General features: G+C 46.2%; 1 pseudogene; it reads right to left on the bottom strand.

The window, feature by feature from the left end:
• Positions 1-2151: 2151 nt before the first annotated feature.
• LOC137326766 (histone H2A.Z pseudogene) lies at positions 2152-4448 on the bottom strand (annotated as a pseudogene).
• Positions 4449-17730: the final 13282 nt, after the last annotated feature.

Below are 17730 nucleotides of genomic sequence, written 5' to 3'. Positions count from 1 at the left end.
TCTTTATGGCTTCAATGTCCTTTGTATAATGACACACAGTACTAAGAAAGAAAGACTTGCATTTATATAGCACCTTTCACGACCCCAGGACACCCCAAAGTGCTTTACAGCCAATTAAGTACTTTTGACGTGTAGTCACTATTGTAATGTTGGAGATGCAACAGCCAATTTGCGCACAGCAAGGTCCCACAGACAGCAATGTGATAATGACTTGATAATCTGTTTTAGTGATGTTGGTTGAGGGATAAATATTAGCCAGGACACTGGGGAGAACTCCCCCATTCTTCTTCAAAATAGTGCTATGGGATCTTTTATGTCTAGTTGAGAGAGCAGGTTTAATATCTCATTGGAAAGACAGCACCTCCACAGTGCAGCACTCCCTCAGTACTGCACTGGAGTGACAGCTTAGATTTTGTGCTTAAGTCTCTAGAGTGGGACTTGAACCCACAACATTCTACTCAGAGGCGAGAGTGCTACCACTGAGCCACAGCTGACACCTACGGCCTAACCATTGCCGTATACAAAGTTATCATTAATCATTTGCTTTCGTACTTTGCAAACTCATTGTATGGGGAATGGAAGGTGGAAACCCAATGTCCTTTCTCTCAGTGACCCAACTTTCTTAAAATAAAAATTTAATAACCAATAAACCTCTCTTTGTGGGTTGATATGGAAGTAGGGCAATAAATAGAAATCAATTTAATTTACTAACATTTAAAATTAGCCCAGAAGAAATAATTGCAGTAGCTTTATTGGACAATGAAGTTTTATATGCCTGCCAACCATTTCCCTGCCTCTTCATGATGTAATGGGATGACAGAGTGCATGATTCAAGTCTAGATTGTTTTTCATTTCCTTGTGGTGCCAAGGGCAAGAAAAACATGGAAAATAGGAAGATAGGAGAGGTAAAATTAACGGAAAAAGAAAAAAATGAAGGAAAAAGCAAGAATGAAAAATTAGAAGAGCAAAATTTGAGTTAATTAAAGATTGGAAGAAAAAGATAAAAACTGAAGAGGAAAAATTGTAAGGAAACAAGAGGATGGAAAAAAAAAGAAAGGAATAAACTAAAAATCATGGGGGTGAATTTAAACCCCAACAACAGGTGGGTTAGGGGGCGGGGGGGAGTTGAAAATAGTTGTTTTTTTGGGTCGCAACTGCAAAATTTTCGGACTTTGCATTCCCAGTGGGAAGCCTGTACTTTTCCACGGCAATGTTAAACCCGGAAATAAAGCCGGGTTGCGGTCGCGACCCAAAAAACAACTGTTTTCAACTCCCACCCGCCCCCATCCCACCTGTTCTTGGGGTTTAAAATCACTCCTGATATGTCTATATCTAGATTATATTGAAGATCTTGGGAGTCATTTTAACCTAACCCTCCAAGTCAATGGAAAGTAAAATCGGACAGAGTGTAAAACAGGCAGCTGATCCAATCCCATCTGTTTCTAGTCAGGCGGGTTAGGTAAAAATTACCCCTCTTATGTCTGTGTGCACTTCATGTCCACAAAACTGTATTTCCTGTTGTGTTTTTGTCACACTTTTGAGTTAACTTACTATTATACATTCATAGGTCCACATTTATAAGAGAAACTGCTTATGTAAACTTGTCACGCTGCAAGATTTGCACTTTTATATAGCCCATTTCATGTCCTCAGGTTGTCCCAAAGCAGTTCAAAGCCAATGAAATACTTCTGAAATGTAGTTACTGTTGGTTTTTTTTAAATACACATTTTATTGAAAACTTCATCCACTACACAGTCGGAACAAACCATCCAAATTTAAAGCCATTCCAAAAATAAAGTTATACAAGCAACAAACTCTTCCTGCACTTAAAACATTGCAACAGGGGCTCCATTAAAAAGCAGCAACTAGAGAATGTCTCTCAGAGGTCCCTCATTTACAGTTCCACCACAAAGTTATGATCCCAGATTTAACTTTCCCAGACCAGTGCACAGGGAAGTATTACTATGAGTTTTAATTTAAAAGCACCCCCCCCTGCCTTGTATACTATCAAGATAAAAAAGTGTTTTTAAGTGACCACATTTTCAGAAGTCCAGTGTCTTTCCAGCCACGTCCTCCAAACAGTTCTACAGCCGGTTAATCTGAGATGGAGTCTTGAGATTATGAACCTAAAAAAGGGGATAGCTTCCATCCTCAAACAGTTTTCTGTTATCCCTTCTTGCTAATCAGAGATTTGTGGATGTGATGAATGACGCTATCACCAGCAATGGTAACTTTAATTAAAGAATCCAACTCTTCGTCTCCTCGAATAGCAAGTTGCAAATGGCGAGGTGTAATGCGCTTCACCTTCAAGTCTTTGGATGCGTTCCCTGCAAGCTCCAATACCTCAGCGATCAGATACTCCAGGATGGCCGCACTGTAAACCGCCGCCATGGCGCCCACCTGCCTGTGACTGGTCGTCCTGGACTTGAGGTGTCCATGGATCCAACCGACCGGAAACTGCAGCCTAGCTCACTGTGAGCGGGAAACCGCTTTTGTTTTCGCCTTGCCAGAGTCTTTACCCGCTTTGCCACCGCGGGTCCTCAGCGCTCCTTTTCACTGCTGTTATGCAGGTAAACGTGGTAACCAATTTGCACACTGCAGGTTCCCACAAAGAGTTTTGATGGTGTTGGTTGAGGGATAAGTGTTAGCCAGGATACTAGGAGAACCCTCTGCTCTTCGAATAGTGCCATGGGATCTGAACAAATAGCTGGGGCCCTGCTTTAACATCTCATCCAAAAGACAGTAACTTCAACAACATGGCAATCTCTCAATTCTGCACTGGATTACCAGCCTAGATTACGTGCTCAAGTCCTGGAGTGGGACTTGAACCCATAACCATCTGGCTCGATGCAGATCAATAGTACAGCTTGCTGGTACAGGACAGTGGTACAGATTAGTGCTGTAGATTTCTGATTCATCTGAGTGGTACAGATTGGTGACGCAGCTTAGTGAAAGAGATTGGTGACGCAGCTTAGTGAAAGAGATTGGTAGTGCAGCTTAGTGAAAGAGATTGGTAGTGCAGCTTACTGAAAGAGATTGGTGACGCAGCTTAGTGAAAGAGATTGGTGACGCAGCTTAGTGAAAGAGATTGGTGGTGCAGCTTAGTGAAAGAGATTGGTGACGCAGCTTAGTGAAAGAGATTGGTAGTGCAGCTTAGTGAAAGAGATTGGTGACGCAGCTTAGTGAAAGAGATTGGTGATGCAGCTTAGTGAAAGAGATTGGTGACGCAGCTTAGTGAAAGAGATTGGTGGTGCAGCTTAGTGAAAGAGATTGGTGACGCAGCTTAGTGAAAGAGATTGGTGGTGCAGCTTAGTGAAAGAGATTGGTGGTGCAGCTTAGTGAAAGAGATTGGTGGTGCAGCTTAGTGAAAGAGATTGGTGGTGCAGCTTAGTGAAAGAGATTGGTGGTGCAGCTTAGTGAAAGAGATTGGTGATGCAGCTTGATACTACAACATGCGGGGCCCCATCTATTTGGCACAGCTTGATGATACAGCTGAAATTGATCTGCCCCAGTGCCTGACTTGCCATGTGAGAGACTCGCCCAGGAGGAGCACCTACATCACTTTCCCACTGGACAGGATGAGACAGCACAAGGCTTCACCCGCATTACAGGCTTCCCCAGGTTGCAGGGTGCCATAGACTGGAGACTTGCGTGCTCCCCATCATCAGCCTGGTATCTTTATCAATCATAAGCTTGAGCTCCCTCAATGTCCAGCTTGTTTGCGACCACAGGCAGTGCATCACGCAGGTCTGTGCCCAGTTTCCTGGCAGCAGTCACGATTCATTCATCCTGAGCTAGTCCTCTGTGTCGCCTTTATTCCAATGAGGCTGTCAGTCTGAGGTTGGCTACTGGGTGACTAGGGCTACTCCCTTCAGGCCTAGCTCATGACTCCTGTCAGGAACCCTGGCACAGCCGCAGAGCTGGCCTACAACTAGATCCATGAAATATCATTGAGCAGACTGTCAATGTGCTCAAACAACGCTTCTGCTAGCTGGACCGTCTGGGCCAAGCTTTGCAGTACAACCCTGACTATATTTCCAGATTTGTAGTTGTGTGCTGCATAATGTCGCGATGGTGAGGGACCAGCCCTTACCATCACGTGGGCAGCAAGAAATGGAGGAGGAAGAGGAACAGGATTAGAGCTGTCATCAGAGGCTCCATCATGGTGGGTACCACTGTCATATTCACGGAGCTGACTACTCAGTCCATGTTTGACAGAATGATCTCCATGCTCTGCTCGAAACCCGATACAAGTTGAAGCTGGACTTGTCCATGCTCACAGCCCTTGTGTGCAAGCTTGCTGGCAGGCTGCCCAGTGGACCTAGCATTTCCTGGTGTATGCCCATCAGCCTTCTTTGGTAGGCAAGGCCCTCAAAGTCAGCATCAGAGTCCTCTGCAGCAGAGCTAGTATATGATTTCGCCCTCCGGTGAGCTGGCACCTGTGGCATCCTATCCCCCTGCCCTAACTCCTGTATACTTGTGGCTGGTGATCCATCATATCAAGACCCCTCCTCTAGCCCACACTCTAAAGTACACATGGTGCCAATGTTTGAGCTGGTGCTTGCTAGGGTTATATCGACTTGCTAGGCTGGCCTCCTCTTCCTGAAGTGGCACCTGAAATGAAAGAGCGGGACATGGGTTAACTGTTAGTGTGAAGGGAGAGCAGAGAGAGATGAGTGGTGGATAGAGGGACAGCTGAATGGTACAGGTTGGTGGGACAGCTGAATGGTACAGGTTGGTGGGACAGATGATTGGTACAGGTTGGTGGGACAGCTGAATGATACAGGTTGGTGGGACAGCTGAATGGTACAGGTTGGTGGGACAGATGAATGGTACAGGTTGGTGGGACAGCTGAATGGTACAGGTTGGTGGGACAGATGAATGGTACAGGTTGGTGGGACAGCTGAATGTTATCTGGTGGTGGGACAGATGAATGGTACAGGTTGGTGGGACAGATGATTGGTACAGGTTGGTGGGACAGCTGAATGGTACAGGTTGGTGGGACAGATGATTGGTACAGGTTGGTGGGACAGCTGAATGGTACAGGTTGGTGGGACAGATGATTGGTACAGGTTGGTGGGACAGCTGAATGATACAGGTTGGTGGGACAGCTGAATGGTACAGGTTGGTGGGACAGATGAATGGTACAGGTTGGTGGGACAGCTGAATGGTACAGGTTGGTGGGACAGATGAATGGTACAGGTTGGTGGGACAGCTGAATGATACAGGTTGGTGGGACAGATGAATGGTACAGGTTGGTGGGACAGCTGAATGGTACAGGTTGGTGGGACAGATGAATGGTACAGGTTGGTGGGACAGATGAATGGTACAGGTTGGTGGGACAGCTGAATGGTACAGGTTGGTGGGACAGATGAATGGTACAGGTTGGTGGGACAGATGAATGGTACAGGTTGGTGGGACAGATGAATGGTACAGGTTTGTGGGACAGCTGAATGTTATCTGGTGGTGGGACAGCTGAATAGACTGGCACAGGGTGGTGGGACAGCTGAATGGCACAGCTTGGTGATAATGGTTGGTGGTGTAACTCAACGGTAGTGGGTGAGGGTGAAATTCAGTAGTACAGTTGGACAGTATAGTTTGGTAATACAGCATAGTATCACAGCAAAAGTCATGTGCTTTCCTGGAAAATCAATCCAGTCAGGTTTCCAGCACCCTCGAGTATCCAGTTCCAGTGCAGTGTTGACAGAGATCTGGGATCAGATATGTTTCCCTGTGTGGTTGGGGTATAGGGCGCAGATGCACCTAGGTGAGAGGGATTATGGGGAGGTTATCACTAGTCTCGAGTCACAAGTAGCAATTTCTTATCCATTGTCTTTTTGTGGCTAATTAAATCATCAGCAAAAGATTTTAAATTACGAATTTACATTGACTCAAATTATGCTGGAAAATCAGTTGCATCTAAAAGAATTAATGAGGCCTATAATTGCAGAGAAAAAATACTGGAATTAAAATTTTAAAAGATGCTAAATGAGGCAGTGGAGGCTGGGCTTTATTATTAAGAGTGTACACATATGGTGCTATTTGTTCACTTTCCCATCTCTGACACCTTACTTCTGAGAGGACATGAGTGAGGAACTACTGTGGTTGAATGCCTCAAAAATTTAACTTGTCGCATGGCAAGACAGGGATGGTGCCTTTCACCGTTGTTTGCAAATGGTCTTGGCGGGGAAACATTTTGCAAGGCATCTGTCCTCACCAATCGCACGATGCATCAACAGTTCTGTCATGAAAAGATTAGCATTTGAATGACAGAGCAAGCAGAATGCCTTAGGGACTACTTATATCCAAATACATGTTGTAGTTGAGAGACCAAAGATAGAATCTATGTGGTTAGAATTAAGGAACAATAGAGGAGCTGTTATGCTACTGGGTGTATACTATAGGTCACCAAATAGTGGAAGGAGGTAGAGGAGCAAATTTGCAGGCAAATTACAGAAAGATGCAAAAACTATAGAGTAGTGATAATGGGGGACTTCAATTATCCAAATATAGACTGGGATAGTAACAGTGTAAAGGGCAAAGAGGGGGGAGGAATTCCTGAAATATATACAAGAGAATTTTCTTGATCAGTGAGTTTCCAGCCCAATGAGGAAGGAAGCAGTGCTGGATCTAGTTCTGGGGAATGAAGTGGGCCAAGTGGAGCATGTTTCAATGGGGGAGCATTGGGGGAGCATTTGGGGAACCGTGATCATAATATCATTAGGTTTAGAATAGTTATGGAAAAGTACAAGGAACAATCAAATGTAAAAAATACTTAACTGGAGGAGGGCTAATTTCAGTGAGTTAAAAAGGGATCTTACCCTGGTGGATTGGAATCAAAAATTGGGAGGCAAAACAATAGGAGGCCTTCAAGGAGGAGATGATTCGGGTACAGAGTAGACACATCCCCACAAGAGAGAAAGGAAGGACACCCAAAGCTAAAGCTCCCTGGATGACCAAAGATATAGAGATTAAAATGAAACAGAAAAAGGAGGTTTATGACAAATATAAGGTTCATAATACAGTAGAGAACCAAGCTAAATACGAAAGTACACAGGAGATCGAAAAAAGGGAATAAGAAGGGCAAAGAAAGAGTATGAGAGTAGATTAGCAGCTAACATAAAAGGGAACCCAAAAGTCTTTTATAAACATATAAATAGTAAAAGGGTAGTCATAGGGCCGATTAGGGACAAAAAAGGAGATCTTCTTGTGGAGGCAGAGGGCATGGCTGAGGCACTAAATAAATACTTCACATCGGTCTTCACTAGAGAAGAGGATGTTGCCAATGTAGCAGTAAAGGAGGAGGTAGTAGCGATAATGGATAGGATAAAAATAGATAAAGAGGAGGAACTTAAAAGGTTGGCAGTACTCAAAGTAGAAAAGTTACCCGGTCCAGATGGGATGCATCCTGGGTTACTGAGGGAAGTAAGGGTGGAAATTGCAGAGGCTCTGGCCACAATCTTCCAATCCTCCTTAGATATGGGGGCGGTGCCAGAGGACTGGAGGATTGAAAATGTTCAAAAAAGGGGTGAGGGATAAACCCGGCAAGTACAAGCCAGTCAGCCTAATATTGGTGATGGAGAAACTTTTAGAAACAATAATCCGGGTCAAAATTAATTGGCACTTGGAAAATTATGGGCTAATAAATGAAAGTCAGCATGGATTTGTTAAAGGAAAATTGTCTTTGACTAACTGTTTAAGTTCTTTGATGAAGTAACGGAGAGGGTTGATGAGGGTAGTGTGGTTGATATTGTGTATATGAACTTTCAAAAGGCATTTGATAAAGTTCAACATAATAGACTTCTTAGCAAAATTAAAGGGGCAGTGGCAGCGTGGATACAAAATTGGCTAGGAGACAGAAAGCAGAGAGTAGTGGTGAACGGTTGTTTTTCAGATTGGAGGGAAGTATACAGTGGTGGTCCCCAGGGGTCAGTATTAGGACCACTGCTCTTTTTGATATATATTAATGACCTGGACTTTAATATATATCAAAGTCCAGGTCATTACTTGATATATATTAAAGTCCAGGTCATTAATATATATCAAAAAGAGCAGTGGTCCTATGGAGGGTGTAATTTCAAAGTTGGCAGATGACACGAAACTTGGAAATGTCGCAAACAATGTGGAGGATAGTAACAGACTTCTGGAGGGCCTAGACAGACTGGTGAAATGGGCAGACACATGGCAGATGAAATTTAACGCAGAGAAGTGTGAAGTGATGCATTTTGGTAGGAAGAATGAGGAGAGACAATATAAACTAAATGGGACAATTTTAAAGGGGGTGCAGGAAAGAGAGACCTAGGGATGTATGTAAACAAGTCTTTGAAGGTGGCAGGACAAGTTGAGAAGGCTGTTAAAAAGGCATATGGGATCCTGGGCTTTATTAATAGAGGCATAGAGCACAAAAGCAAGGAAGTTATGCTAAACCTTTATAAAACACTGGTTAAGCCTCATTTGGAGTTTTGTGTTCAATTCTGGGCACCACACTTTAGGAAGGATGTCAAGACCTTCAGAAGAGATTTACTAGAACGGTACCAGGGATGAGGAACTTCAGTTATGTGGAGAGACTGGAGAAGCTGGGGTAGTTCTCCTTAGAGTAGAGAAGGTTAAGAGGAGATTTGATAGAGGTGTTCAAAATGTTGAAAGGTTTCGATAGAGTAAATAAGGAGAAACTATTTCCACTAGCAGAAGGCTCGGTAACCAGAGGACACCGATTTCAGGTGATCAGCAAAAGAACCAAAGGCAACATGAGGAAACCTTTTTTTGCACAGAGTTGTTATGATCTGGAATGCACTGCCGGAAAAGGTGGTGGAAGCAGATTCAATAATAACTTTCAAAAGGGAATTGGATAAATACCTGAAGGGAAAATATTGACAGGGCTACAGAGAAAGAGCAGGTGAGTGGGACTAATTGGATAGCTCTTTCAAACAGCTGGCATGGGCACGATGGGCCAAATGGCCTCCTTCTGTGCTATAACATACTATGATACAATTTAATTCGTCATTAAATGGTAAATGATGTATTTTCTACCTGAGCCACAGTACATAGTGTTATCTTGAGACATATTGCAATGGTACACGTTAGATTCAGGAAGGACCAGGTGTGCACTCTGATCTTAAAAACAAGGCAGAACTTCGTTGTATAACTGCCAGATCAGATCCACAGCAACAATAAAATCTCTCCATTCTTGCACACACAAACTCGTCTGACTTCACCAGAACTTAAGCAGTTTGGGTTAGGGGCTTTCGGCGATTATGCTGGGATACAGTAGGGAGAATTTTAACTCCCCATGATGGGCGGGAGAGGGTCGGGTGCAGTGTTAAAATTGGAAAAATCTGAACCCCAACCCGCCTACTTCCAGTTTAACTGAGGCGGGTTTGGATGCGGCCGAGTAACCTGCTCTGGAAAGGCGGGTCAGTGATTATAGTATGTTAATGAGGGTCCTTTCATGAGATTTTGGCAGCGATTTGAAATTAGCACCTCCTGCATGGGTTTCCCAGGGCTCGGGAAATTCGGCAGTAAAACGGAGGCGAGATTGAGCGGCACTTCATGTGGATGGTTAAAGGTCAGGTGTGCCGATACGAATAAAGGCTCAGTGCTCACAGCTGCTTTCTCAGTTCCCTCTGGGAAACGGCTTGGTGAGAGTACTTGTTGTGACAGACTTATATGTACAGATTGGGGGTGTTCATGCAGAGAACATCAGGATGGGGGTGGGGGGGGCGCCATGACTGCTTTAGATTTGACTTCGGACGAGGAAGACAATCAGCATCCACAGCAGCAAGAGAGGGGAGCAAAAAAGAGAGGGAGGAGCAAAAAAGAGAGGGAGGAGCAAAAAAGAGGGAGGGACAACAGAGAGATGGACAACAGAGAGGGGAGCAAAAGAGAGAGAGGAGCAATAGCGAGTGGACAAAAGAGAGAGGGGAGCAACAGACTGGAGAGCAACGGAGAGGGGAGCAACAGAGAGGGGAGCAACGGATGGGTCGAGTTCGCAAGAGGCACTACCCACCTAATGGGGCGAACAGACAGAGGCTCAGCTTCCTTGACTTTCTCTGAAGAACAGTGCTTCCGGAGGCTGAGATTGTCACGTCAGGTGGTCGCGGACATCTGCAGCCTCCGAGAAGAAGAGCTGCTCCCTGCTGGACCTGGTGGCCCCACGTTACCAGTGGCCGTGAAAGTCACCACCACCTTCAATTTTTTTGCCTCGGTTCCTTCCAGGGCATTACCGGAAACATATCAAGGGTCTCCCAGTTGGCTGCACATAAATGCATAAGGCAGGTGATGGATGGGTTATTTGCCAGGGCTGGGAGTTATGTAAACTTCCCCTATTGATGACAATAGCCAGAATGAGCGGGCACACAGATTTGTGACTGGCTGGCTTCCCACAGGTATAGGGTGCCATCGATTGCACGCACGTGGCAATCCGAGCACCTCCAGATCAACCAGGAGCATTCGTCAACCCCAGAGCTTTTGTTCCATCAATGTGCCGCTGGTGTGGAACACAAGGAAAAGTTAATGCAGGTCTGCGCCAGATTCCCTGGGAGCTGCCATGATGCTTTCATCCTGCAGCAGTCCAATATCCCTGAACTGTTCATACCTGGAAGCACCCGTAAGGGGATGGCTGCTAAGCTACAAAGGATAATCCCTTCAAACCTGGCTGATGACACCTCTGAGGAACACCACAAATGAACACCAAGAGTGCTACAATGACAGCCACCTGTCAACCAGATATGTCATTTGAACAAGCCATCGGCATGCTCACGATACACTTCAGGTGCCTGGAGAGGTCTGGAGATGCCCTTCAGTACTCGCCGTCGAGGGTCTCTAGGATGATTGTGGTGTACTGCATTCTGCACAACATAGCGCAGCAGCAGTGCAGGATAAACAAGCTGCTCATCACTCATCGTCTGATGAAGATTTCAATGGAGAGGAGGAGGAGGAAGATGAAGATGGGGCACCCAACGCCTGACTAGCCACTCACATTGCTGCTCGGGATGCCAGGGATGCCCTAATAGCTCGAAGGTTCAGTTAGTCACTCACACTGGATCAAAGTAAGGATCACATCCCCCGGCCCCTCTCCCCCCACCAACACCCCACTGACACAAAGCAGTCCTGTAACCAAACATCCACCCATTGCACCTGCACCAATTGGTCCCCATCAATTCATGTCTTCATATTCATCACCAAGCAACTGAAAAGGCGAGTAGCCACTTAGCACGCAAGAATGGGCAACACGGGAAAGTGATGCAAATTAATACATTTTATATGAGTTGATAAAAAAAGGAAATTTAATAACATAAAATTTTCATAAACACCCATGTGCATACCCTTGGTGAATTACAATCTTTTTCTCTTCCTTTGCCTACTGCTTCTACGTGGTGCCACCCCTGTGCTTTCAGCAGAGGTTGAGACAGGTTGCTCTGATCCCTGCTCTGACTTTTGAGATGTTCTTGGCCGACGACCCCTGGGTTTTGGAGCCCGTGAGGGCTCCGCCAAAGACTGCTCCACCTGCACCTGTGCAGGGGCAGACTCGACCATTGGGAGAGGAGGCAGCATGTTGGATACTGGTTGGGACGGGGTGGGGGGTGGGGTGGGGGAAACGGGTGAGACACGAAAGCGTTTTGAGTGGAGTTCCCACTTTCATGTCCCCTTTCGTCATCAACCCCCTCCTGGGCCAGCGACACATCACTCCTACCTCTCTGCGGGGGAGTAGTTGGAAGCAAATCAGTGACATGTTGTAAACGGCTAAGGTATCTGTCATCCTGTTCAATGCGGTAGACATCTTGTCATCTATAGTCTGCACGGCCATGGTCAGATCCTGCAGGGACTGATTCAGTTGCCGCGATTGAACTTCTACCGAGGAGGCCACTCAATCCATGGACGACATCCTCGCCATGGCCTGCGACATCAATCCACAAATGCTCCAGCTGGACTCCGCCATCCTCTCTGCTATTGTGGACAGTGCGGCACAACTGCTAGTGCCTCACAAATTTGCTGCTGTCCCTCCATGGTTCTCCTTTTCTTCGATGGCCCCTGGGGTTCAGTATCTGTGTCCAGCTGAACAGAGCTTGCAGAAGAGTGCACCCACCAACGTGGACCCTCCACAGCTGTCCCTACCACTCTCTGCTCGTGCTCACTTGTGAACTGTGATTCACCAGGTGAAAACCCACCTAAATGTCTAACAGGACCCACTGAAGTGCTCGTATCTGCGCTGGTGCCTGGTTCGCACGTGTCCTGTGACGGTGCACCCATAGGAGGAATCAGCTCCTCTGAGGAATTGTCATCCGGAAGGGCTACGGGCTGCTGTTCTTTGCCTGATGGCCCTAGAGGAGAGAAGAGGTGGATATGAATTAGTAATGACATTGTAAAAATGCTGCTACTTAGCATAATTAAGATGATCGTATTTCACTCAGTACTGAAATCAAGTCAACATGACGTAGTCTTGTATGAGATGTGGGTCAGAGATATTTAATGCTGCCCAGTCTCTCCATCTCCAATTGTCAGAGATGCTGATATGTCACTGGTCTCCATGGCCACTTCCTCTGCAGGTGTCAGCTGCACTATCTGTGGTGGGCCACCTCCAGTCCTCTCCCTCTCTTCAGCTGCAAGGGGAACGACAGACCAACAAGTGTCTGTAAGGCATATATTCACCCGATGGATGCAGTGTATTCGGTGAGAGTAACTATCAGGCAGATGCATCACAATTGCCACTGGCATGCATTTGAGGATGTTTGTTTACAATCAGACGAGCTGTCTGAGGTAGCATCACATTGCTTAAGGGGAGTGACAGTGGTGGATGGATAAATGGGAAGGTGAGGAAGTGCATAGAAAGTGAACAATGGGTGCTCTTGAAACTTAAGTGGCTGTGAGGAGTGATGTGATGAGGTAATCTTGACAAGACAGAGTCGGGGGGGGGGGTGCACTGGAGGATGTAGTTGAATCTGCAACTGTACTCACCTTTCCTAACCTGGTTAGGTCATTAAATTGCTTCCTGCACTGGGTCCAGGTACGGAATACTCCTGCTGCTGACCTCCTCAACCACCTCTAACCATGCCTTCTTTGTGACAGCAACAGGTTTCTTCTTGTCGTTGCTGGGGAAGATTACCTCCTTCCTGCTCCTTATTGCACCCAGCAGTACATCAAGTGAGGCTTCGTTGAAATGGGGTGCAGCCCTTGAATGCCTTGACTCCATCTTCAAATTTTTCCATCTCTGTACAAATGGTCCCAACTCCTCCAAATTCCATCTTTGCATTGGCTCTTTAAATAGTTGAGTTGAGATCACGTCACGCGGGTGTGCATCACACCTGCTCACGCGCATTGGAGACCCAAAACCTGGAAGTAAAATGATAATGAGGAACCCATGTTGAAATTGGACATTCACATGTGTCCAAACATCTTCCGGGCTTCACGCCCGCTATCGCCTTATCCCTCCAGCTCAGAACTCGCCACTGCGTTACCATCGGGCCCAGTGTCTCACACAGCAGCAAGCAGCTCTCTAGTATCTCGACTAGTCAGCCGTTCTACATGTGAGAACAGTGAGTATCACAGGCACTTTGGCTGTGAACAAGAGGGAAAATCACAGCCAAACCTGATTCCCAACCTCATTCGACAGCCTCGCACGTGTCCTTTCCAGCAGGGGGTCATTGAATTAACGTTAAGTACCTTGATACTAAGTATCATTAGGCATCTTGACCCCTTTTCCCAGGAAGGCTCTGACTTATTGTAACACCCTTACTGCTGCCCCAGCTGAGATCAGCTGACTCATTGTTGAGCAGGAATCAAACCTGGGTCCTATCTGGTTCTCTACAAGTTGAAGAAATGTTAAACACATTTATAAACCAAGAGCAATCAAATAATTTAAGGAGAATCATTAAGTAAATTGATGCCCAATCCAAAAATCACATCTCGAGCCCAACACCGATTCCTCTATCACCTGCCCAAACCCATCCGCCAGGTCAATAGCCACCTAAGTACGTCAGCCATACCCGCCCCCCCCCACCATACGAAATGTCATCAGAGCCTGTATAACTGTGCCAGCAACTCTCAAGGACCAACAAACTATATTTGTTCAATGCTGCAAACATTGTGTGGGCGCACTGTGTGATGACTGAACCAGATATGTCACTACTCATACAAAACACTTGTTTTTTTCTCTCTGTATTCTTTTCCTCTCTCTGCAATATCTTTTTCCTGGAATGCAATTAAGAGAAATGTGTGCATATCATCTGACTCAATGCAGTCACATGAAGTTTAATCTTAGAGTTTGGTAGCAGGGGATAGAGTCCATTGCATGGATTATAATCATGAATTATAACTCTCCTAATGGCTAAGGGCATTGCCTAGTGTTGAACTGAACCATACAGAGCAGTAAGGTGCCAGGTTCAATCCTTAATGTGTGCTGAGGTGGCTGACCTCAGATGAGGTGCTGCAATTTGCTTCAGTGTCCCTGGATTTGGGAGGGGAAAAACCAGTTCCCATTCCAGATCACTTACAAGTGGCCTCTGATGGAAAGTGTGTTGGACAGTGATAATACCAAGTTCAGTTATGATGCTCTCCTCAGTTAAATAGCATGCCAACACTCACTGTCGATACCTACAAATGAAGAATGAGGCACTTGAGTGAGGTAGTGAAGGATGGTGCTCCGAACTGACTCAAGGCGGGGGGGGGGGGGGGGCGGGGAGGAGAGGAAAATTAATGGAAAGAAACAGTTTTAAAAAGTAATAATAATAACAATGAAGTAAAGAGGCCAATTGTAGTGCTCCCACTGGCAGCCTAGCTAAGAATAAATCAACTGAACACAGACAAGGAATCAAGCCTCAAACCCAGAGTCTCCACACGTCACTTCGTCAGAGCAAAATCCTGAAACTCTGCAGCAAAATAATGTCTCATTGTTATATTTTTTAACCCTGCTTTTCATCATAGCTCACTCTCGGCAACACTATCTTAATAATTACAAGCAAAAATAATCTAGTTCAGTAATTTTCCAAAACTTTTTGTAACTGGCTCCTCAACAAAATCTCAATGTCTCATGTCCCTCTAACTAAGGATATTGATACTGGCAAGACTGAAGAAGTTATTTCTACTTTCCTCATCCTTCACTTGTTTCTATCTTGTTTTCCTCCTTTACTTCTGTTTTTCTCTGTCTTTCTCATTTCCCTCCTTTTTGTTTCACTCTTGCCTCCTTCCCTTGAATATGTCTCCCCTCCTTCCAATCTCTTCTTTTGCTCTTGTCTCTTCTTCCTCATTTTCTGTCTCTTTATCCTCCCGCCTTCTGACTCATTATTTTGTTCCCTTCTATTTCTGTCCTTCATTCTCTCTTCTTTCCTGATTCGTTTCCTCTCCTTTTCTGGTTCACACTCTCTCCTTTTCTGCTTTTAAAGATTAATCTCCAGGACACTGCTGCGAGCAACTTCAGAGGAAAATCATAGGGGCATTAAAGCAAATTGTGTGCTTTTTCCATTTTCTTTGAACACTTTCATTTATTAGTTATAAAAATATTGGACATGGCGAGAAAAGGCTGTTTGACTGACAGTCAAGAATTGCCCAATCAGGTAATGAAGAGACTGTTCGCCTTCCAATTACCGCAAGAAGGGGGTGTGCTGCGAGGATGGGTGACCAATGGAGGGACTGTGGGGGCGGGGCGGTTGGACGCAGGAGATCGTGTGATGACACCTCCAGGAATACGTCCAACGAGAATTGGCCACCCTAGCAACGAGAGCCTTCCCTTCTGGAGCATTCCTATTCTCAACAGCTCAGTACCACAGGATGTAGTGTATTTACTCTTGAGCCAACGAGAATCACAATATTATTATTAGTTAATTGTAGTGTTTTCACCGGGTAGAGTCTACCAACTATAAGAGTATTTCCATCGGAAAAAAACCCAATCGTTTACACCGTATGTATTAGAGTGGGCACTGTCAAAGAACTCCATCTGGTGTTCAAGACTGGAAACTAACGTTATCCATTTGGGATCCCCCAGTGACTGAATGGCTTTAATCAGTGGTAGCAGAGCCATAGAGACCAGTAAGGCCCAGGTATGTGCTGAACTAGTTAATCTTAGCCAGGACTGCTCCCTCTGTTCAGGAGGGAAAAATCAGCCAGCCTCTCCTGATCCTTACCTGTAGACCCTGCCAGAAGTGTGTTGTAAAACGTTAATTGTATGAGGATAGAATTAGCTACACTCTGATGTCCCTACAACCAAATGTGGCTTAACAGTAAAGACTCAATTTCATGGAAGTTGGATCACGCCTGAATCGGGGGGTGATCCTGGTGCAGCAAATGCCTAATGAGGCCGGTGCCAGAGTTCAGAGTTCTGCTGCCCGTATCCTAACCTGCACCAAGTCCCCTTCACCCATCACCCCTGTGCTTGCTGACCTACATTGGCTCCCGGTCCGGCCATGCCTCGATTTTAAAATTCTCATCCTTGTTTTCAAATTTCTCCATGGCCTCGCCCCTCCCTATCTCTGTAACCTCCTCCAGTCCTACAACCCTCCGAGATCTCTGTGCTCCTCCAATTCTGGCCTCTTGCGCATTGCCGATTTCCATCGCCCCACCATTGGCGGCCGTGCCTTCAGCCGCCTAGGCCCTAAGCACTGGTGTTCCCCTCCTAAACCTCTCCTCCTCTCTTCCTCTTTCTCCTCCTGAGGCTGTAACGGGTTCCCACAGTTCACCGGTCCCGGGAAGTACGAAGATCGTCCGGCTCAGACACTGGCCGAGGCGGTGAGCAGAGATTGAGTGGGGGTGGAGTCAATTGGGAGGGGGGTCACTGATAGCTGGCAGCGGTTGTGAATTTAACTCCTACTCCTCCCGGCTCCACATTCAGCTAAGCAAAAAAAAAACTTACCTTTCGGGAGGCAGCCTCTAAGGACCTGAGAATACTAACTGCAGCATGCACAGTGCATGCCTGTTTCAGGCGCGGGTCCTGTAAGCCTGTACAGGAGCCTTTATCAATATGGTGGGCAACGCACTTCCTGCACGGAATGTGCACGCATACGTCACCCACCATATTGGGCGCTTAGGCGCCAACTAATTTCTAGGCGGACGTTTTCAGAAGGAGGTGTGAGAGGTGGCACCAAATGTTTTCAGAAGGGGGTGTGAGGGGTGGCACCAAATGTTTTCAGAAGGGAGTGTGAGGGGTGGCACAAAATGTTTTCAGAGGGGGGTGTGAGGGGTGGCACCAAATGTTTTCAGAAGGGGGTGTGAGGGGTGGCACCAAATGTTTTCAGAAGGGGGTGTGAGGGGTGGCACCAAATGTTTTCAGAAGTGGGTGTGAGAGGTGGCACCAAATGTTTTCAGAAGGGGGTGTGAGGGGTGGCACCAAATGTTTTCAGAAGGGGGTGTGAGGGGTGGCACCAAATGTTTTCAGAAGGGGGTGTGAGGGGTGGCACCAAATGTTTTCAGAAGGGGGTGTGAGGGGTGGCACTAAATGTTTTCAGAAGGGGGTGTGAGGGGTGGCACCAAATGCCTAGTTGAGCCACTTCTCTAACATCCTACCTGCAGGGCTATTTTAGGATCAAAATAAATAATCCCTTCCTGACGATTGTGCCAACAACCCACTTTATCTCAACCTAAACCCTTCACAATGCTAGTTCTCAATCCCACCCTTCACCCAACACCTTTATTTCATGTCGCAACTGCCATCCCCCCCTCTCACCCAATCCCTCTCCCTCTCACAGTGTCAACTCCCATATTCTCCCTGTCTCGAAGCCCTCTATCTCTCACTTTTCTGGCCCC

This window comes from Heptranchias perlo, chromosome 10 (genome assembly GCF_035084215.1).
Source record: "Heptranchias perlo isolate sHepPer1 chromosome 10, sHepPer1.hap1, whole genome shotgun sequence".
Taxonomy (NCBI): domain Eukaryota; kingdom Metazoa; phylum Chordata; class Chondrichthyes; order Hexanchiformes; family Hexanchidae; genus Heptranchias; species Heptranchias perlo.
This window is presented reverse-complemented; position numbering and strand designations above follow the sequence as displayed.